Consider the following 24,005-nt stretch of genomic DNA (forward strand, 5'->3'; position numbering starts at 1 on the left):
GGGCCTAATACTTAAAATACTTAAGTGATGTTAATTATTTTAAAAGAATATGTATGTGAAAAAGCAAAACACCTATTTTATTCCCATTGGAGCATTATGTCATAGGAGTCATCAAATGATTACGAAGAATCAGATACTAAAATATTGAAAGTTGTCAAAAATGCTAGCAGCCATATATTTTATAGTGTAAGGAGAGATGAGGTAATTATTTTTACATAAATCTATCCATGCCTTTTATTTCCTGACCTTTTCAGTTTTCAATTTCTTTGTGTAAAGGTGTCACAATACCTCAATTAATAAAACAGTGTTTGTGAAAATCCTGGCAAACAATTAAGCTTTATTATAATAAGTAATAATAGTAAAAAGCATAGCAGCTATTTCCTGAGAATTTATAAAGTGCCAAGCATAGAGTAGTACTTTTACATTTATTATCTCACTTAATTCTTCAAAAAAGCCTATGCTATCGATACTATTCCTTATTTTAAAAGTTAGTATCATGCTCAAAGTCAAACTGTCAGTAAGTGAACCAGGGGTGACAAGCAGCTTATCCTGACGATCTCTGGGCTGTGAGTCCTTGTTAAGAATGGACACAATATAAAATCGTTCCTTCAGCAGTCAGTTTTCTAAGGTGTCCTTGAGACTCAATTTGCCATGCTTCTTGCAAGTTAAGTGGTCTATAGATCTATCTATCGATCTTTACTCATATATAGTTGGCCCTCCATATCCACAGGTTCTGAATCTGCAAATTCAACCAGCTGTAGATCAAAAGTATTTGGAAAAAAATTCTTCCAAAAAGTTCCAAAAAGCAAAACTTAAATTTGCTGTGCACCAGCAACTATTTATATAGAATCTGCCATGGCTCATGATAAAGCATGCAAGATGTTTCTACTTGTTGGACAGAAAAGAACTATTATAAGGCAGATATCAAGAGGTGACACTCAAGCTCCTCATTCCTCTCACCTTTTATAGCTTCTAAACTGGTTTAACTTTCGAAATTTCCCAAGTTCCAGGTACTAAGTATGATTGCACAGAAAGAAGAAAGGTTATATTTGGGGAAAATCAGTAAGGTAGTGCATTTTTTGGTACTATCTTAAAAAATATATTAGTGTGTGAATTGCCAATTACTTTTTGAAAAGTTAATTTTTAAGAGACTTTGAGCTACAGTTATTGAATACATGATATATTAAATGTTTCTGTGCCATAGCATAACCTAAGAAAGGGATTTAGTGTTAAGAGATCTGGAGTCTAGCCCAAACTCAGCAGCTTCTTAAATTCAAATAGGGGTGATTAAAAAAAGGTCTGAACAATTTAGAACTCAGGAGGATTAACCTTAAACCTAACTCTTCCGCTTGCTAGTTTTGCAATGTGGGCAACTGATTTCCATTCTGAGCCTCTGTTTCCTCATCCAAAAATAAGAGTACCAAATTGCATATCCTATATGTTTAAGTCTCAAAAACGATGACATATATAAACCTGTTTGCACAGTACAAAGTTAAATGCAAATACACGGGATTATTGCTTTTACTATTAGTAAAGTAAAAATGTTTGGTTTACTTAAGTGGATTATTATGAGATTATGAGGTATTGAAAGCACTAACAAGGTTAAAGCATGCATCCACATTTATTGACCAGGTTAATTAAATTCTACCTACTCCAAAAATTCTGTTTTGGTCCTTGGCCATTTCAGATAAGATCTCACAAAGCCTTTGTTTGCACCTCTCTTGCAACAATTATTTTACTTTGCCTTTCAATATTGTCACTGTACTCCCTTATGTAAATTCCTTGCGAACAAAGCCTATCTTGGCTATTCCCTTAGCACCTAGAGCTGCATATTCAAAAGACATGCTCAGAAAACTGTTTGTTAAGTGGGACAATTATTAATATTAAACAATTTGATCTCACTGCCCATATAAGACTAATACATTAATATGCATTAGTGACCAGAACTCTGTTACAGCAGGAGTTTCCAATCCTGGCTTTCCATTTATAATTGCTTAAGAACTTTAAAAAAGAAAACAAAACAAAAAGAATCTGATTTTTTAAAAAAGCAAAAAAATCACCCTAGACCAATTGATTCAGAATCTCTAGGAATCAGAAACAAAGCATTAGCTTTAAAAATTAAAAAAAAAAAAAAAAATCTCCCGGTTAATTGTAATATGTGGAGAAATCAAAGAACCATCTGCCTAGAGTCAGAATTTTAGTTGAATTCCATATTGGTAGAAATCTGAATGTTTAAAAAACAGATTTATGTTAAATGTATGGAACTTTAGTTGAATTTTGGTCATAATCTTGTTAACCGGTAGATATTGTTTCTGAAAAATAGCAGGTCTGGTGGTGAGGAGCTGAGAACAGGCACCTTCATCAACATTTAGCAGTAAGTGAAGTATGATAGTTTCTAACGATGTCACCCCAATTTGTTTCAAATTATTTATGCACAGACATAAGTAAGCCATTATTTAGTACAGTTAATAACCCATGACAAGTTTCCTTAAAATAAATAGGGTCTCGAAATACAATTTTATTTATTAGCCAATTTGAATTTTTTTCCTAGGCATTTATCCATCACACATGGCACTGTTATTGCAGATGCATCATGCAGCATGTCAAATTAAATCACTGTTGATAAAACAAACATTAGTTATTGAAACGATCCAAATGCCAGCTTGAAATGCTGTGTTGTAGCTAATAAATATGCCTAACCTTCCAGTGCAGAAAGATTGGACAAACATGATAATCTGATTTCTATGCCTGCATTTCAAAAAAAAATTTTTTTAAATCTCTCACAAAGGACAATGCTTTTGTCTTCTGTTTAGTGCTAGGCATATAATGCTGACACAAGTGACTGATAACGGTAACAAGTATAATGAAAGATACTAACAAGTTCTCTCATTTTGTTTCTTTATCTAAAAACACATTTATTATCACCTTTAATCATATGAAAAGGCCTTTTCAGTGTTCAATTTGATATTATTTCTAAGGCTCCTACTTTTTAGGACAAGGTAGATGGCCTGAGATACACAGATTTAGATCCATCATCAAGGAAGGGACCAAAATCCCACATTTTTTATCCCTTATGAAGTAAAGAATGTATTTGTTATATGTAAACTTTTTGAACTCATGCTGATAAGCTTATTTCAAGGCTCTGAGTTTTACCTTGCATTCTAGTAAAAAGTATTTGTCTAGGTAGTCTTAAGACAATCTATGAAAGTCTGCCCAGGTCTTAATACAAGATGAACTCAACTTAGAGAGGTGGCCAGAAGTCTCACAAACTATGCTGTGGGCTTAGTTTTTACACCTGGCCCTGCTCCCATCCTCTAGACACCACTCCCCAGTGGAACTTTTCCAGAAAGAACTATTAAGGATACTGTGAAGGGGAGGTCAGCTGAATGCTTTGTGACGACCTAGAGGGGTCAGGGAGGGAGGCTTGGAGGGAGGCTTAAGAGGGAGAGGATATGGGGATATATGTATACGTACAGCTGATTCACTTTGCTGTACAGCAGAAACTAACACAACATTGTAAAGCAATTATACTCCAATAAAGATATATCTATATTTTAAAAAAAAGGGTACTGTGAGGAATCCAATAAACGAATACTATCCTCTCATTTTTATTAAAAAATTCAATTAATGTATGCATTTTGAATAGAAACATGAATCCCCCTTTTTTTTTTTTTTGCGGTACGTGGGCCTCTCACTGTTGTGGCCTCTCCCGTTGCGGAGCACAGGCTCCGGACGCGCAGGCTCAGCCGCCATGGCTCACAGGCCCAGCAGCTCCGCGGCATGTAGGATCTTTCCGGACCGGGGCACGAACCCGCGTCCCCTGCATCGGCAGGCGGACTCTCAACCACTGTGCCACCAGGAAACCGCCCCCCCCCATTTTATAATGTAATGAATTGCAGAGAGATTTAAAATATTAATTTTCACCTTTCTCTCAACTTTATAAAGCACCTACCTTTTAAACTAAGAATATCCTTTAAAGAGATGGACTTTTATTAATAACTGATATGAATCTGGCACTTTACATCTATCTTTTCCTCCCTCCATCCCTTCCTACAAATGCATGCTCTGAGCATAGGGCATATCATAATGAACATTACAGACTTGGTCTCTGTCCTTAGGGAGCTTGCTCTTTAGCCATAAAAACAGACACTTAGGTATCTACGATTAAAAATATTTATAACACGTATGTGACCGTGGGAGGAACGGAGTGCTATGGGTGCATGTTATCAAAGGCAATACAGACAGGGAAGGATCAGAATAGCCTTCCTAAAGAGTAATATTTAAACAGAGATCATCAGAATTAAGAATTAGAGGTTATTTCATCATACAAACCTTGAGGGTGGGAATGAGGGTAGAGGGGGAGGGAGATAGGGAGAGAGAGAGAGAGAGAGAGAAGGAGAGGATAGAAGAAGAGGAGTGAGAAGAAAGAGAGGGGAGGGAGTTTCAGACACACAAAAGCATTTGCAAAGGACTGGAACAAAGAAGGGGCGTGCCACACTCTGTCCCGTGCATTTAGGATGTTCAGCTGCATCCCTGTCCTCTATCCACTAGATACCAGTAGTACCCCCATCCCCAAGTTGTGACAAACAAAAATGACTCCATGCTTTGCCAAATGTCCACTGGGAGGCAAAACCACCCCAATTGATAACCACCGGTCTGGAGGTAAAGGGCTTGAGTGTGGGATGGGTGTGTATGTGGCCAAAGATGAGGCAGCAGAGATTAGCAAAGGTGAATACTCTTCCATCATATGTAATTTCCATTCTGTCCTTCCACACGCAGTCTGAAGCTTTTTGCCAAGTCCCAGTCCTCCACAATCCTGTTCTTCTCCCCGCCACTCAAGGTATGGGGAGGTTGGCAGAACAGTATGACACTCCAAGAAGACAAAGAATCATTGTCCATGTCAAAGAGGGGTGAGAGTGGATGGTATTAATTACAGACTTCCATGCTGAGCATAGCACCCATAGGGCAAATTGACAAGACAGTAGATTGAGGAAGTGAAACTGTGTACAAGCCCCTGTGTCCTTGTCTTTTGAAGTAAAAGGCTGACAAGAGTTAATGACTGGGAAATGTGAAGGTGTAGAAACAAAGAATAGCTGTTGGCCTGGGGAACTGGTAATAATTTAGACTATAAATCTGCCACACAGCAGAATCACCCAATCTCCAGTTCCCTGATAGAGATAAAGGCCTGACACACATTCCTAACTTGTTTTTACAGGAAGCAGACCTCCACCTGATGAAAACTGCTGACCGCAAGAGCATAGACCCTAGACCGGTTGGAGCCAGAAGGTTTATGATGCTGGCTCTCAACTAGCTCACCACCAACCAATCAGAAGAATGTCCGCAAGCTGATCACGCACTGCTCCTTGAACCTTTACTATAAAACTCCTCACTACCACCTCCAGGGCAGGACACACAGACTTGAGGGCATTAGTCCGCTGTGGCCCCCTTTCCTTGGCAAAGCAAAAAAGCTGTTTTCTTTCTACTTCACCCAAAACTCTGTCTCCGAGATTTAATCTGGCACCTGTGTACAGAGGCCAGATTTCGGCAACAGAAGTACACAGAAATTGAATTACGAAATAGCTTTGATCATTTTTTAAGGTGTTTGAATTTTATCCAAAAGTTTGTAGAACCCTATGGAGGATCTGTAAACAGGGACTTTCTTTTTAAAGAGAATCGCTCTGACAGCTCTGTGGATTTGTAAGGCGTTTGATGGAGCAGGAAATAGCTAGAAGCAAGCAAACCAGTTAGAGGAATAGGTTTATAATCTTAGTGAGAAATGTTGAGGGTCGGAGTTGGGCTGGCCTGTGTGGATGAAAAGAGAACCGATTTAAAAGATTTTTAAAGCCTCATACTATTGAAAATGGGCACTGTTGTTCATGGTGCCTGTAAATTGTTAATGTGGCTACATTGAGAACACAGGTTTTGCTTCCATCACTGTAATTTTATTGCGGTGGTGACAATGAGACCTGCAACATTTTTTTTTTTTTTTTGGCTAGGCTGATGAGTAAAAATTGGATATAACAAGGCTTTTCAGTATTAGAAAAGATGAAGGGATAAATAGCAACGTACTTGCTATATTTAATTTCTAGAGTCCTAAAGTAAATTGCTTGAGGAAATTGGATCCCAAAGATTACAGGTGGGGAATTTTGAAGTGTGTCCATATTTCATTGGAGATCAAAGAAGCCTAACTAAAAGAATTGTGTTTATTACATTACAGGTTGCCTGGTTACTAAAGGAGGGGAGGCTGGCTTCAGAATTTTACATGAGCATCTCTGAAAATGGACCCTTATCTTTATATTTGTTATACAGGGCTGACTCACATGATAACTTCTTTTTGAAAGGGCTATTTTATCTTGAAGATTATGAGTTTGGCGGAACTAAGGTGATTGGCAGTGGAAAGAATCAGAACGTGTGAAATTCCTTAAAAATTTATTGACTTAAATAACTTTGTGTTACACATAATTAAAAAAAAAACCCTTTAAAAAAAAAAAATAAAAAAAAATAAAAGATTTTTAGAAGATACCATCAATATTTGTTCATCACAATTGTTTTAGATCTGGTGAGGGAGAGGGAGATGTCAAGATGACTTCCAGCATTCACTGCGTGATTAATGATGTTATTCATCAATTCTAGGAAATAAGTTCTGTGAGTGTTAAAAAACTCAAGAAATTTTCTACAGCGTGGTGGGCAGAAGTTGAAGTAATATAGGTTATCCAGTCAGGTACTGCATGGGATAAAGCGTGAATCAGAAAGAGAAACATTCTTAGTGAGTCATAGCTTCACTGAGGAATAATGCACATCTAGAAAAATATATTTCAGCCTTAAAAATTACTATTTTTGTACAACTATGGAATAAAACCTTATGAACAAATGGCTACATTAGCATCAAATAGATTTTCAATTTTTTAAGACAAAGTAAGTCTTTACCATAGTCTACTAAACAAAATATTAGGGTAGATGTCCAAGAAATATTTATTTTGAAAATTAAGTATTAATAGGTCACATTAAAAGTACAAAGAAATATAAATTCACAGAATTTCTAAATTATCAATGATTGACTTGGCTTTTAATCATACTTAAATGAAGCTATATTTACATTTAGCATCGTATGAAAAATAATGGAAACTATATTGAAAATAAGTAAGAACATAAAATATACATCATAATGATTCTGAGTTAATATTTATTTTAATATATGAAAGAGTCCAGTATCACATAATGGGATAGCATCAAAAGTAGTAGATATTATAACATGAAATTTGAGAGTAAGCATGGTTTAATCTCCTGATTGTCTCTTCTTCCTTCCTCCCTTTCCTGTCTCTATCTTTATAATTTTATTTTTAGTTTAAAAAAGAAATAAACAAGTAAAAGAGGAGAGACATCAAGACACAGATGCAGAGACCAAGAAGTTAATATTACTGTAAATGTAAAAGAAGTCACTATTGCTTTCCCCAAGGTATGTCTGACTTTATTTTAGATAATGTGCCATTTGAGACATATCTCTCTGTTCCCCAGAGACTTTTGAATAATTACATTTAGGTTGCCCTTCTTTTATCAAGAAGCTGAAGATGCTATCAATCTATTTCTATTCCACAGAGCTTAGAAACCTTCAGTGGAATCTTGAATGTTTTATAGCAAATATCGTGGAGAAAACACACCATAAAAAATGTTCCTCCATTAATCATGGAAGTGTTTTGTTCTGGCTTGGTCATAGTGTTTGGGATGATATTACAGTGTGTTTACTGTTTAAGTTCTAGTTTCTAAAAACTGATCCCCGGTATGCCAGGAGATATGGTAGTTCTATAGATTCAAGACAAAATTAGGTCCTACAATGTAATAAAGCAGCTAGTGCTAACCCAGGTTTTACAGAAGAAAAAGATTAGCTTTTAAAAAAAAAAATCAAGAAACCCTTTTATTTCCCCTGTAGAATGCACTCCCCCTTTTTCAGGAAAACATTTTTGTGCCCCAAGGCACAAAATTTATAGACCATGTATACAATACATCCTAGTGATGAAATGATTGTGTTGGAAAGAATCTTAGAAGGTATTTAGCCTAACCTCCCTCCAAATAATGGAATTCTGTCTACCATGTCCTTGAAAGACAATGATCTTACTTAACACAAAGCCTCCATTCTATTGCTAGACAGTCCTAATTAAGATAAAGTTCTTTGTAGTGAACCAAACTAAATCTTCCCATCTGTATTTTCTGCTAGCTGTCCTTGCCAAACAAAAAAAAAATGAAAACATCTACTTCCACATAAATATGATAGTTCTTTAAATATTTGCAGATAAGTAGCATGCCTCCCTTTATTCTTCAATTCCCTATGCTAAACACTCCCAACTTCCTCAGCTGTTTCTGTGATTTACAAACCTCCAGTTATGCCAGGTTCTCTTTTCTGGGCAATCGATTAGATTACTATAGTCTTATCCTTAATGTGTGGTACTCTGATCTGCCTATCGGAATCTCCTGTGGAAGAATTCTGCAGATTAGAACATCCAAATTATACTGTTAGCTCATGCACAACTTGTATGCAACTAAAATTTCTGGGGTTTTTCCCATGACTAATAACTTATTTTTGACACTTCCGTAAAAAGGTTTGAATTATTCCCAGCTCAATTTCATCTTGGTTTTGATGCTTGATCCCTCTTACCAAGGATATCTGTAATCTAGTTACAAAAGAACTTATCAGAATCATGCAATTCTGGATTTGTTTGAATCCTAACTCTGAGTTGAGGGTTATGCTCTAAGAATTTGGTTTAATTTACATATTTTATCTCCATCTTCATTGTCATCTGAAACTTTGATTAAAAAATGTTAAAGAAGATAAAAAGAGAGCACTTGTAGCCTTTGTATATAAATATTTTGCAAAGATTAGCTCCACTATTGAAAATGCATAGTATGGCCATTCAAAAAATTTAAAATCCACTCATATATTTTAATCAGTCTCTATATTTCCATCCTGCTTACACGCTTACAATGTGATTTGTAGAGTGCCTTGCTGAAGTACAAATGCACATATACATGGAATTACACTGATTTCCTAGCCTTGGAAATATGGTCAGTTAGATAGCTTGCTTGTTTTTCCTGAACCACCAATGGCTCCTTCTATCCATCTTTTGTTTGTAAAAATGCAAAGCTATCTATTTGATGATTTATAATTTTTCTAACGATTCAGGTTAAGCTTCTTGGTCTATGATTTTCAAAATGCAACTGTCCGCCTCAGCAAGCAGGTCAATTCTTTCACTATATAGTGCTGTACTGATTGCATAATCTCTTTAGTAAAGTGGAGATACAAAGTCAAGATTTGTCTAAAACATACTCCCAAGTGAAAGTACTGAAACTGTCCAGCAATTGGGCAGCATAACTGCAAAAATGTTAACTGGAGTACGCTGGCCCAGAGACAATGAATAAAATGCTTCTTTTAAAAAATGGTTAGTATAAAATTAAATTTCTGATGTCTTATTCTAGTAGGAATTAGTATAGATAGATATTTATACACAAGGTCATTATTTGGTTGTCTTAAGATTATAATTTATTCATTGAGCATTAAGGTATAATGTTAAATAAAAAGAAAACCTTGGTTAGATAGGTTATGTTAATTCTTAAGCACAATTTATCCTCATACTGCTTTTTAAATTCAAAGTTATATCTCCTTGGGCTTATTCAAAATGTTTTTATTTGTGCTATAGTCACACAACAATTTCTTTCTGCCCTATCTTCCTCACCCTCAACATTCACACCAATGCACTGTTTATTTAGCAATAATACCTTTACAACATGGTAAGTGGATTTGGGTAGATTAAATGAACCACAGAACTTAGCGTCTACTTGTAAAACCAATCTATTATTAAACCACGGCCCTTTACACAGGCAATCAATCTCATTTTAATGCTGAGAGACCACCACTGACGTCTAAAGCCAGTTTAAGTTTCTTTTTTTTTGTAAAGAACTGTTAATTATCATCTGGACTAAGACTTTCAGAGCAGTGTGTAAGGGCTTCAAGGCATGTTCCTGTTTAATTTGAGCAGAAACTATAGGAGAAATTCAAATTTTATAAAAACCTGCTTTCTGGTCTGCCAGTGACCACCTATACCACAGTGATACTGATGGCGCCCTTGTGCCTCTGTAGACATGCAATTCTAGGCATGCTATTAAGCAAGCAGCACTCCAGATGAAGTAAATAAATTCATTCAAAGGAGCAGACCAAGAGCCTCCATAAATAACACTCATAACCAAGATATGAAAACCCATTTCTAGAGGATTTATTTTGGAAAAAAAGAACTTTAGGGCATCTTTTTTTAAATCTCATTTATTCATTAGAGTAAAAAGGCAATTTATATTTTAGAAATATAATAGCTATCCCTATTCTAAATTTTATATTTTGATTTTCTTGCTTACTTGTCTTTTCTAACTCTTCAAGAATTGGGCAAGTATTTCTATAATTAAAAATAAATTCACATATCTCTGCATTTATATTGTTAATAGGAAATGATTTTCTGATGATTTGTAAAACATTTACTTTGCTAAGTTAAAGTACTTAAAGAGTGAATTCAGCAGAAAATAGAAGAGAAAGAAATATAAGAAATGTCCCTTTAACTTGTAATGTTAGCTATATGTTCTCATTTTGGAAAAATGGAGAATGTACTATAAACTTACAATGTTTTGGTAAACCATTTTAAAATTATTAATATATAAGTTTTTAAAATATATATTTTATTTACATAGATCAAATGGGTACACCTTACATATAAAGGACCTACTGTATAGCACAGGAAACTATATTCAGTATCTTGTAATAACCTGTAATGGAAAAGAATCTGAAAAAGAATACATATATAATATATATATGTATAACTGAATCACTTTGCTGTATACCTGAAACATTATAAATCAACTACACTTCAATAAAAAAATTAATTAAGGGCTTCCCTGGTGGCGCAGTGGTTGAGAATCCGCCTGCCGATGCAGGGGACGCGGGTTCGTGCCCCGGTCCGGGAAGATCCCACATGCCACGGAGCGGCTGGGCCCGTGAGCCATGGCCGCTGAGCCTGCGCGTCCGGAGCCTGTGCTCCGCAACGGGAGAGGCCATAGCGGTGAGAGGCCCGCGTACCGCAAAAAAAAAAAAAACAAAAAAAACTGACACCAAAATAGAAGATCACGGCTATAAAATAAAACTACACTATCTGGTTAGATTAGCTAGAATTACTGAACTGATGAAGCTTTCTGCAGAGCGGTGAGAGGCCCGCGTACCACAAAAAAAAAAAAAAAAAAAAAAAAAAATTAATTAATTTAAAAAAAGAGTAATTCAAGGTTGTGAGTCACTTTTAGTTGCCTTCAAGCATTTAATGACATTTGAAATAGAATAATGGAATTAGCTATGATTTCCTGTCTGCTGTGTCCCAAACAACTTCATACTTTCTTGATTGTTTTTGCTTGATTATAGAGGATAAAGTGTTTTAGAAGATTACAGGATACTAACTGACAAAAGAAGTTTTGAAAAATTAAGAATTCCTGAGTTATTACATTGTCATTTTGTTTTAGACATGGTAATTCACAATTTATCCCTACTTTTTCCCTTATCTTGCTATGATTAGATCCCTTCAATCTTATATCAACAATCAATAGAATCAGAACTTTACTTTAAAACCCAAATGACTGACATTTTAATTAAAAATTTTATTGAGATAACTATAGATTCATAGGCAGTTGTAAAAAATTATAGAGATCTTGTGTATGCTTTTACCCAGTTTCCCCCAAAAGTAACATTTTATACAACTATAGTCCAAAATCACAACCAGGATATTGACATTGATACAATCTGCCCATCTGATTCAGATTTTCCCAGTTTCACTTGTGTTCGTGGGTGTGTGTATTCAGTCCTATACAATTTTATTGCATGCTTCTCCACTGCCACATGCAACAGTTCCATCTTCACAATGGTCCCTTGAATTGTCCTTTTATAACTACACTAACATTCCTTGTGCCCTTTCTCCCCAACCCTAACCACTGGCAATCACTGATTTGATCTCCATTTCTAAAATTCTGACATTTGAAATATGTTACATAAATGGAATTATACAGTATGCAACCTTTGGGGTTGGCTCTTTTCACTCAATGTAATTCCCAAGAAATGCATTCAAGTCATTGTGTCTATCAATTGTCTGTTCCTTTTCACTGCTGAGTAAAACTCCGTGCTAAGTGTGTACAATAATTTAAAGGTTATCTGGGCCAGCTTTTCGCTATTATAAATAAAGCTGCTATAAATACTCATGTGTTGGTTTTTATGTAAACATAAGTTTTCATTTCTCTGGGACAAATATTCAAGAGTGCAATAGTTTGGTCGTATGGTAATTGGTAATTGCATGTTTAATTTTTTAAAAACCTGCCAAAAGACTTACAGAGTAGCTGTACCATTTTTACATTTTCAACAACAAAGCATGCATAATCCAATTTCTACACAACCTTGCAAACATTTAGTGCTCTCTATTTTTTATTTCAGCTGTTGTGGTAGGTGTGTAGTGATAGCTCATCCTGGTTTTAAATTGCATTTCTCTAATGACTTAGGCTGTTGAATATTTTTTCATGTGCTTATTTATTATTTGTACGTCGTCTTCCTTGAAATGTCTGCTCATGCCTTTTGCCCACTTTCTAATTAGATTTTTTCTTTACTGCTGAGTTTTGAGAGTTGTTTATGTATTATAGATACAAGCCCTTTGTTAGATATATGGTTTGCGAATATTTTCTCCCAACCTGTAGCTTTTTTCATTCTCTTCACATGCTCTTCTACCAAGCAAAAGTTTAAGTTTCATTGATGTCCAGGTTATTAATTTTTCCTTTTATAGGTTATTTTTGCTTTAATTCTAAAGAACTCTTCGCCTAACCGTAGATCTTGAACATTTTCTGCTTTGTTTTTCCCTAAAATTTTAAAAGTTTTACATTTTCACTTAAGTCCTTGATCCATTTTTACTCACTGTTTGTGTAAAGTGTGAGGTTTAGGTCAGATTTGTTTGTTTTTTCCTGTGGGTGTCCAATTGCTCCAGTACCATTTGTTGAATAGCTAAGATGTTTCAATAAAAACTTTAGGATAGATATTTACCCCATTAATATAATAATACAGATAAAATCACTACCAAGTTGACAAAGCCCTGTAAACACTTTTGTTATATTTTTATACAGAGCAATTCTTCTTATATGATATGTCCATCAAGCCATAAACAGGGCTTTGCTATTTTACAGTATGTAACATTATGATAGTAGTTGTTAAAATCAATGTCTCCGATACCACCTTTATTAATGGGCCGTCACAGTGAGTGGGCAAACAGGTTGTATCTTCCTTTTATGAAAGCAGAGCATTTAATCCAGGAGGACTAAGGGACACCAGAACTCTGTCATCAAACGCTGTCATTGAATGCCTAGTAGTTTAAATCAAGCTATAATAAGAGTGAGGGAAACATGTATTTTGAGGAGCATCTCTGTTTTCTCAGCTTGTGATCTTTACCTACATTTTACAAATGATGAAACCAAGGTTCAGAGAGTTGAAGGATTCGTCTCATACTTGTCTAATCAGTAAATGTCAGAGCCAGTTCTATCTGCTGCCAAAGTTCTCCAATCTTTTCATTGCTCAAAGTGCCTCTCACTGAATTCTGGAATGTCTTTCCTAATTTCTGGATGGGCTGCTCTTCATCATTAGTTTAACTATATTATTTAATACACATTTTTTTCTCACTACTTATAGGGAGACTGGTAACAATGAGTGTAATTACACAATAACACAGTAAGTACTATCCCATTTTAATTTATTTTTCTTCTAAAATTATTGATAATAGAACACTCTGTAAGGGCATGAAAACTATACCATTCTAAAAGAGAACAATTAAAAACAAATGCAAATTTTTGTATTTATTCTTAGGGATATAGCTGTCTTCTCTATGTAAATATTCGTTACAACAGGGTCTTACTGTTCTCTCCTTTTAATCTTGAAATGATGCATCTTTTATTCTTAAACACTTTCAGGAAATAAACATTCTCCACCAGAGTCTATGCTTTGGCTCTGAAGGCAGGCTTTGTGTATACTACAGCAGCCAGCATGTTAATGCTGATTACCAACCTGAGCTGCCTCTTCATAATTACAGAACACAGTGCCTTTGTGGTTTTATGTATTAAACATTCAGAGATGAATGGACTACATGGCTCTAAGGCATACTGAGGAAGAGTTGGTATTGAATTGCTGAATTTTAAATGGATTGTCCAAACTTGAAAGATGCCGTTTGCCAAGATACCATTGTAATGTGTTTCTTCAGGTACCTTTATGCTAATAATGCCCCATAACTGCAACAACATTCTATTTTGACTCACATTTAAAATTCTTGCACTCACAAGAAGGCACAAATAGTTTGGCAAGGAATTGTGGTTCCTTGATCCAAGATCAGTGGTCTTGGCTTTTATGTATGATACACAAACTTTATTTAACTAAAATACTTGCCATTCCATGTACAATCTATAAATGTTGTTCAAGTTTAAATCATTCATTTTTGTGGAAATTTTATTAACAATAACAGTACATAATTTTATACTCTCATTACTTGTTGTCATTGAATGATCTGTTCTTTACCATTCTTAGCTCCCTCACTACTGGAAATTATACACAGGCTGGCCTCACATAGGTTTGAATCTAAATCTTGAAATGGATACTATCATTTTATAAATTACAAGACTCAAATATACTTTTTGTGAAAACATTATACTTGCACAAAAGAAAATGTAATAAAATACATGACATATAATTCCCATTTTACATACATAAATTGCATCTAAATCCTTTCCCAATTTGTATATATCCCTCCTATATAGAGGACTTTTTCTATGTATAGAAATATAACTATAGATTTTCCCCACATAAGTGGTATAATATTATAATTATTATTCTGTGATGTTTTTCCACTGAAAAATTGCTTGGCCACTTTTTAGCTGTGATGCCACGTAATTAACCCAGGTTCTCTGGGTTTTTCATTTGTAAAAGTAGGTGAGCGGGCTTCCCTGGTGGCGCAGTGGTTGAGAGTCCGCCTGCCGGTGCAGGGGACGCGCGTTCGTGCCCCGGTCCGGGAAGATCCCACATGCCGCGGAGCGGCTGGGCCCGTGAGCCATGGCCGCTGAGCCTGCGCGTCCGGAGCCTGTGCTCCGCAATGGGAGAGGCCACAACAGTGAGAGGCCCGCGTATCGCCAAAAAAAAAAAAAAAAAATGGGGGACACTGGTGGCAATCTCCCACTCTATAAAGAGTTTCCAATTCTTTTAAGCACTTTGAGGCCAGGAAAAGACACTTTATAAATCAATAAGTTACTATAAGACCATAAGCGTTTGGCCTGTCTGAATCATTAGACTCAATCCACATTGCTTAAAAGTCAAAATAATAAGAGCAGAGAGGGAAAATCATTTACGACATTTGTTCATTTGTCTGAAAAATGAGGCAGTTTAATGTCTGAGCTCTATCCCTATTATTTTTATGCATTAAAAGTTATAATAGTTGGCACTATATAGTTGCTTTTAGAAATAATTTGAAATGTTTGGTACAATACCTTCAGAAAATATAAAAAAACAAACATTAAGCTGCCATAAATGCAACAATTGTTAAGAGAGAGCAACTCCACTCTACTTTTAAATTCTCTAATTCATGTTTACTTCTTTAAACATAGTCTTTAATATTGTTTCTGAAAGAATACCAGACAATAAAGTATATTAATTCTTCATAATATGTAAATAATTGTTTTAATTCTGAAAAATCTTGATGAAAGCATTTAATTTCTGAAAAGCATTAGTAAGCTAACTCACTGATCATCAGCTCTCGCCATCTATAATTTGCATGTTAGGCTCATTCATTTCAAGATGATTAACAGTACCTTCAGTTATCTGATCCGATTGTTTAGGATGGAAAAATCGTCTTCTTTCAATTTCCTAGAGACGCCATCAAGATCCTGGCACCTTAAATGCAACTATTTGAGAAGTGCCCTTGGATCTGAACTGATGGTCTCATTTTTTAGGCATGCTTGGAATATTCTCTGTCCTCCAGGTCATAAGCCAATCTCCATCTATCAATGAGTAAAGGCACCAGCTTTGGAAAGGAAGCTGGGATTAAGAACACCCTTAATGTTACACATAAAAGATATTGTTCAGTTTGAAAATGAGCTGCTGCAAAATAGCTGTGGCTCTGTTTTATAAAAAGTTAGGAACTGAATTATTCATGTGTGTTTTCAGCATGCAGCACGGTGAATGGCACATGGTGGTTTCACAGTAACTGTGTGTTAAAATATGGTCATCTGTTTCACTAGTTGAGTTTATTTCTTATAATTTTTAATGATTGTGATATATTTGTAAACGAACCTGCTTTTCAAAGCAGTGACTGTGTGTTTGCTAGTGCATTTACAATGTTAGGAATAATAACTGGTATAAGGCATTATTTAATAAACATTTATTGATGGAATTAGTGAGTATATAGAGTAGTTCCAATATCCTTTTTTTCCCTCTTGGCTGCAAGCCATGAAGAAAATATGGATCGCAACCCAATAACCACAAGGAACTGGATTCTGACAGCTACTTGAACGATTTTGGAAGTGGAGTTTTCCCCAAGGTCTCCAAAACAAATCTTCCTGGTGAAAATTTTGAGTGTGGCAGCTTGAGTAGAAAACCCTGTGAGCCTGCACTTGGACTTCTTAGCTACAGAACTGTGAGGTATTAAATGGGTGCTCTTTTAAGGCCCTAATTTTGTGGCAATTTTCTACACAGTGATAGGAAAGCAATACAGAAGAAGGTTTAAATAGCTGGAGGAATGTTTCTGATACTTTGATAAAATTTTTGATGTGATGTTGATCTTGTTTATATCTCAAAGCTATTATCTAAGAATTGCATTTGCTCTCTAAAGTCATGTTAAGATTGTCTTTAACAAATCTTCAATATGAACAGAATAAATATATATGAGTGCAAACTTTTTGTTACTCTTTTCAGAAATGTGCTCTCTTGAGCCTCATGGGGAACTGGTTAAAAGCGCAAATTAGCTGTACTGGAAAAGCTACCCTAAACTGGTGTGTCCTGATAGCTTATTCAACACTCGAAGGGCATGTTTTCTATTCCATCTCGCAAAGCACATGTTAATTTAATATTGGAGAAGTAGGAGAAGGAAAATAAAGTATACAGGTGCGTTCACCTTTTTCTCAGTTTTTTTTAAAGAAATGTTTCTGTTTTGTTTTAATCTAGTCCTTAAAAATGTGATGACTTCCTTTTTTTAATAGTATGTCCTAAGCTATTAATTGTTTACTACCTTCTCCACGTATGAATGCCAATACAGCACGAATACTGCAGAGTAGCAAAGCTCTAACACTGTTTGGATTGCTAAATCCTTATAGTATACGGACTGGCATTTTCATTAATACCATGAATTCAAGAACACTTTCAATTTCTTAAACATGTTCAACGCAGAGTCACATGTATATTGCTAAAAATAAGGTTAAACGAAAGTTACATTAAAATATAAACATTTTCCTAGAGAAAATATTACCAACTTTTTTGCCTGATATAAGCTGAAAAATGCACAATGCCTATTTTATTTTTGATATAAATAAACTAATAGCTTGACTCTCAGAGAAAAGAAAGACAAAACAGACTGATGGAAATACAAGTCTTACTCTATGGCAGGGATTATTAACCTTGGGTCTGTAGATACCTGAGGAGTATGCAGATGGAATTCAAAAGGTTTGTGATATAGGATAGGGAAAAAAATCATTTTTATTTTCACTAATGGCTATAAAAGTGGACAACAAGCTGAAGAACTATTAGGAGTGTCTCTGGCTTAGATACCACATATTTTCCTATTATATTGTTGCAGTTATCTCAACATATCCTTTATGATCACCATTATTTTAATATTTTATTAGTTATTAGATTTGCCACTAGATCTTGGCATTTAATATGTTAATAACAAATTCCATGTACACAATCCACACAGTTAATCTCATAATAATTCGGTAATTATATTTTAACATAATTTGTGCCCTAAGGTATTTTATTATATGTACCTTAAAACATTATTTTGAGAAGGTGCCTATAAGCTATACAGAACTTGCAAAGTAACTGATGGCCACACAAATAAAGATTAACACCCTGTGAGTATTTATAAAAAGGAAACAAAAACACTAACTGGAAAAGAATATCTGCAACCCCATGTTCACTGCAGCATTCTTTACAATACCCAAGACCATGGAAGCAACTGAAGTGTCCACTGACAGGTGAATGGATAAAGAAAATATGATACACTACACAAACACACACACACACACACACACACACACTGGAATATCATTCAGCCATAAAAAAGAAGGCAATCTACACAACATGGTAAAGCAATCATACTCCAATAAAGATGTAAAAAACCCCCAAAACCAAAAAACAAACCCAAAAAAGGCAATCTTGTCATCTGTGATGGCATGGATGGACCTTGAGCACATTATGTTAATAAGTCAGAAAGAGAAAGACAGATACCATATGATCTCAATTATGTGTAAAATCTAAAACCAACATCAAACCAAAATGAAACAAAATCCCGAAGTCATAGATACAGAGAAGAGATTGGTGGTTGCCAGAGGCAAGGGATGGGGGTAGCCAAATGGGTAAAGGTACAAACTTCCAGTTTTAAAATAAATAAGACTTGGGAATATAATGTACCGTAGATTATCATGACTATAGCTAATAATACTGTATTGTATATTTGAAAGTTGCTGGGAGAGTGTATCTTAAAGGTTCTCATCACAAGAACAAAAAGTATAACTGTGTAGTGATGGATGTTCAATAGATTTATTGCGGTGATCATTTCAACATATATATATATTTATCAGATCATTATGTTATACATCTGAAATTATAGAAGGTTATACGTCAACTACATATCAATGAAAAATAAAGAACAAAGAAAACAAATTACCAGTCTTCATTCTGTGAGCTTTTTTCATCTTGAATTACCATAATTATGATCTTTTTCAAGGAGTCTTGAAGAAATTTCACCAAATAGACATTTCCCTTTGGTACATAAATATGATACAAACTTCTGTCCTCAAAAGTTGAAGTTCTTTTTGGAATCAACTGAAACATTTTACCCTGTCATTTAGTTGACGTGTTGCTGTCTGAAATGTAGATTGATGGTTGACAGCATTGATGTCATAAATTATGCATGCGAATTTAGTGAACACAATTAAACTGAGGCAGTATGGGTAATTTAAATAATTACATGTATAAATAGTATTATTAGCCTTGTCAAAATCTGCACCTATACTAAATGTCAGCATTTAATATCAACAAAGAATGTTAAGGATTCAGGATTTTGCATCAGTACGGTTGGGAGATTGATTTCAAGTTCAATTACTTGTGAAATAATACTAGCACACTTACATCTGACAACTTTTGTTTCTGACTTTTATCTGATGTTTGAGTAAGACTAGAAACTCTTGACAGTTTTGGTTTTGTCTACTAAGCTAAATGGCACATACAAGTTACATGTCAGCCATTTATAATACATGGATGCTTACTGCTTATACTTCTGTATAGTTCTCCTCAGTATTCTTGGTATTTTATTGTACATGTGTGTATAATATTGATTATAAATGTATATGTTTTCCATTATTCGGAACATACCTTTATGGTATTTTCCTGAGATTCTATGGTCTGCCTAAATGTGGAGGATAAAGAATTTTTTAGGCAGATTAAATTTTTTCTTCAAATACATCACAACTAAATTTTGAAACCAACTTCTGAATGTTGGTCATCACTGTAATTAGCAGTGAATCATATGTACCAGTTTTAGGTCTACACTCCTGGGTGGTTACGCTGTGATGATTTTGAATTTAATACTGATTTGGATTTAACAGTGAAGAGTTACCACGTTCATAGAATATCCTTAAAGGTTTTTGTAGCATTTTCATAACTGAACAGTTGAGGGAAAAATGGCTCAAAAATTTAGATAGCATAGTAGTTTAGCTCTGTATATCTAAGAATATCATAAATTCTTCCATTTTAATATCATGTTCTTCTCCATTTTGATGGATGTATGGAAGACATTGTTTAAGAGACTGTTACACCTGTCTCTGCTTATGCACTGCAGTGCTCCAAAGTACCTGGGACAAGATTCTTAGACTAGTCTTGAACTAACTGTTCACAAGAGAATATTTTAATGTTTTGAAAATATGTATTTATAAACGTTAAAACTGACCTCAGAAAATTTGGAACTATTAGATCGGTTAGTTTCACTCATGTTTTCTGATGTATTTTAAAGTGAATTACCATAAAAACCATAAACGTAGCTTTTACATTCTAAGAGACATTATATATCCACTTGGGTAAAATAAAATTCCCTTTCAAATTAGGTGACAGTAAAAATATGTTATTAGCAATTTTAAGCCATTTAATTGATACTTAGAGAACATCAAGTATATCTTCAATTCAAAGCAATATATATAATCACATAAAATAGCTCTGTGCAAAATATTTTGATCTTAATACAATTTGTAACATTCTCCAAAGTACAATTATTTTAAATCAGAAAATTAAAATTTTCCTTGTTAAATATTATTTTCTTATATTCTTTTTGCCATACTTTTCAAAGAAGTTTTATACATAATTTTAATTCAAAAATAAAAATTGTAGAATCAGCTGTGAAAATTATTATTGCCTAATATGCCCTCTACAAGACTTTAAATAAATATACTTATGAGAACATTAAAATTCTGAATCGCAGTGAACAAGTTAGAGGACTATTTGAAATGTAGAAATAAATCCATTAAATGGGAATTTATTAGATTCTTCCTTTCATCATGGCCCTTAATTATGCCCATCAGGGTTTTTTTACCAAATTGGTAATTATACCTATACATGACATGGTCACATACTGTTGCAAATTCACATATAGTTGTTTCCAAATGAGTGATACAGATAGAAAGTTATATATCTTTCCCATGAGAAGGGAAAGATCATATGTAATCTGGAAAAAGAGCTGACCATGCAGATAGGAAAAGTTTAAAGGATGAAGGAAGAGTCTTTTCTGTCCAAAATCCATGCATGATCACACACACACACACACACACACACACACAAAGTATTGTGAAGCATTTGTAATTTTATAAATTACAATATACCATAAGTAATCATTCTAACAACCCTATGAATAAGTAAAGTCAGTAATCTCCATTTAGTAACATGTTGGCTAAGACATGGAATTAGGTGGAATTTCCCAAGGGCAGTGAGTAGGGGAAAAAAAATGTCTGTCTCTACTATGTGTCCTGTACACTGTTCAGTGCCAGAAGAAAAGATGGAAAGGAAGAATGTGTAAAGACTGTAAAATAAAGACTGTGTTTTAAAGGGATGACTGAAGAAAAATATATTCTGATGTTGAAAGAAATCATTCACTTAAAAAAAATTAATTTATTTATTCAACTGGGCACCTGCCATGCAGCAGCACATGCATTACGAATAGTGCAATAAATTGGAAAGTGAAGGAAAGTTTCTAATCTCATGGGGCTCATATTAAGTGGAGAAAAACAAGTCAAGAAATAAAGAATATGGTTTTACATGGTAATAGTTGCTATGAAATGGGCAGGGCTCAAGGGAAGCCATTTTAAACATGGGCAATTTGCGTAATAATGGCAAAAGCTTACAAGTCTATCCACCATCCTTCTTTGTTTGGTGGCAGATGAAGCAGCAACTGTGTCTTATATTTGGACTCAGCAATTTAAAAAGAATCAGACATTCAGTACTACAAAACCATAAAGCTGACTCAAGCAAAGAGAGCTGAAATCACAGGGTGAGGCTTGTCAATATGCATATCTTTCCACCAACTGAGAGATAGCCTCCGAGTTCATTTTCCAGGCTGCTCTCTAGGAACACTGTCAGTGTATCAGAGACTCTACAACCTGGGATCATTTCTTTGGAATGGTGCTCCTGTCTTAATAAGTGTACTTTTAGCTAAAAGTAAAACATCTCATCGTCTATGACAAAGGCTTACAATTTTCCTTTCAAGCAAATGCATGAGGAAATATGATCCAATACACTGCTATCCAGTATGCTAGTTACAGGCCACATGTGGCTATTGAGCACTTGAATTGCAGCTGGTCCAAATTGACAAGTGCCGCAAGTATAAAATATACACTATAATTTCAAGACTTTGAAAATATTGGGTCAAATACAACCTTAATTTACCTGTTTCTACTCTTTTTTTTTTTTTGGCCATGGCATGCGGGATCCTAGTTCACCCCAACAGGGATTGAATCCACGCCCAGTGGAAGCGCGGAGCCCTAACCACTGGACCACCGAGGAATTCCCTCTATGCTTTTTAAAACTATAACTACAAAAAAATGTTTAAAGTTATATATGTGGCTCACATTACAATTCTGATGGACGGCAATATCTAGAGGGAAGGAGCTCAATGACTGAGAACTAGGCCTAATCTCTAAAAATTCAGGCTGTGAATGGCTCTAAACCCAGAAAGATGATTCCAACAAGAGGTATCATCTAGCCACTTCAAAATTAAAGAATTTGACACTATTCTCTTGACACTATTGCAAATTTCAGGTATAATTATGGAGAAAACATGTCATTCACAAACTACAAACTGCATAAAAATTCCTCAACGACTATTTGAATGTCCTTATTGACATAAGCATTGTTAAGATGAGTGAGCTGTATGCTTTAGAGGACTAATATTTTCTAAGCACCACTCTCATTTTGCAATTATCTTGAACACTTAAAATATACTGATACTATCTTAAAGCAACATTTTGATCCTTTTGCTCTACCTCTACTTCACTGTTGGATGTATCAAATACAAGTTTATCTGTTACTTTTCATATCCAGCTAAGAACACTAGGGGGAGCCTCAGAGAGTAACAAAGTTTTGAGAAAACCACGTCTGCTAACATGAGGACAACTTTATATAATTTGGCTGTTTATCTTCCCCAATTACTCAAAGAATTTATTTAAAAAGTAAGAATGCTCCATTAGAGCCTCAAATTTATGTATTAGATTGCTGTTGAGAATTACTTTCGATACATTCACTCACACACAATAACGTACACACAGACCACACATGCATTTTTCCCAACTAAGGATAAATTTTGCCAAACAGTCCTGAAGTAAAAATAACCATATGTGCACAAAACAACTAAAAAAACTGATCCTAGTGGTTTTTCTAAATATACCGACTGATTGAACATTTATAATCAGTCATATACTCTGTTGTTTCCTCCATTTGGCATCCTTTTGGAGAATTTTGTCAGGTATGAGAGTTGTTAGTTAATGATCATGCATTCTAATTTTTTGTTAATGATTATGGATTCAATCAGTGGCTCTCAAAATGCGGTCCCTGAATCAGCAGGAGCAGAATCATCTGGGAACTTCCTAAACATGCAAATTCAGGTTCCCCTTCCTCCAGATTTTGGGGTAGGACTCAAAAAATCTCTTTGAACTAGCCCTCCGGTATGATTCTATTTCTTACTAAAGTCTTAGAACAACTGGATTCGAAGAAAAATTCACAATGTGAATTTGTCTAAGGAAATTTTTAGTGAGACCTCCATGGTGGTCCAGTGGGTAAGAATCTGTGCTCCCAGTGCAGGGGCCCGGGTTCGATCCCTGGATGGGGAACTAGATCCCGCATGCATGCCGCAACTAAGAGTTCACATGCCGCAACTAAAAGATCCCGTGTGCTGCAACTAAGACCCGGCGTAGTCAAAATAAATTTTAAAAACTTTTTTTTAAATTTTAATGAGCTAAAATGAAATCTGCATTTATCAGGCTAATGTGGCATTGAAATCCATAATCAAAATTCACAATACGCCTGAAGAACATCGTTGCGTTAATTTTTCCCCAGGGGAATAAACACATCACAGAAAAATAAGATCTCCCTCAATTTCTATTTTTATGATTTTCCATCCTTGCTCAGAAGAGACATTGCCTCGGTCCATGAATGGAAAGAAGGCAAG

The 24,005-nt window shown here is 34.9% G+C and overlaps 1 non-coding gene across 1 annotated transcript; it reads left to right on the forward strand.

Annotated features, from left to right (window-relative positions):
• Positions 1 to 5,842: 5,842 nt before the first annotated feature.
• LOC112064040 (small nucleolar RNA SNORA1) lies at positions 5,843 to 5,977 on the forward strand. The gene has a single exon (XR_002891332.1). It is a non-coding gene; the product is annotated as a small nucleolar RNA SNORA1 (small nucleolar RNA).
• The last annotated feature ends 18,028 nt before the right edge of the window (positions 5,978 to 24,005 follow it).

The sequence above is a fragment of the Physeter macrocephalus genome, chromosome 1 (assembly GCF_002837175.3).
Source record: "Physeter macrocephalus isolate SW-GA chromosome 1, ASM283717v5, whole genome shotgun sequence".
NCBI classification, from domain to species: Eukaryota; Metazoa; Chordata; class Mammalia; order Artiodactyla; family Physeteridae; genus Physeter; species Physeter macrocephalus.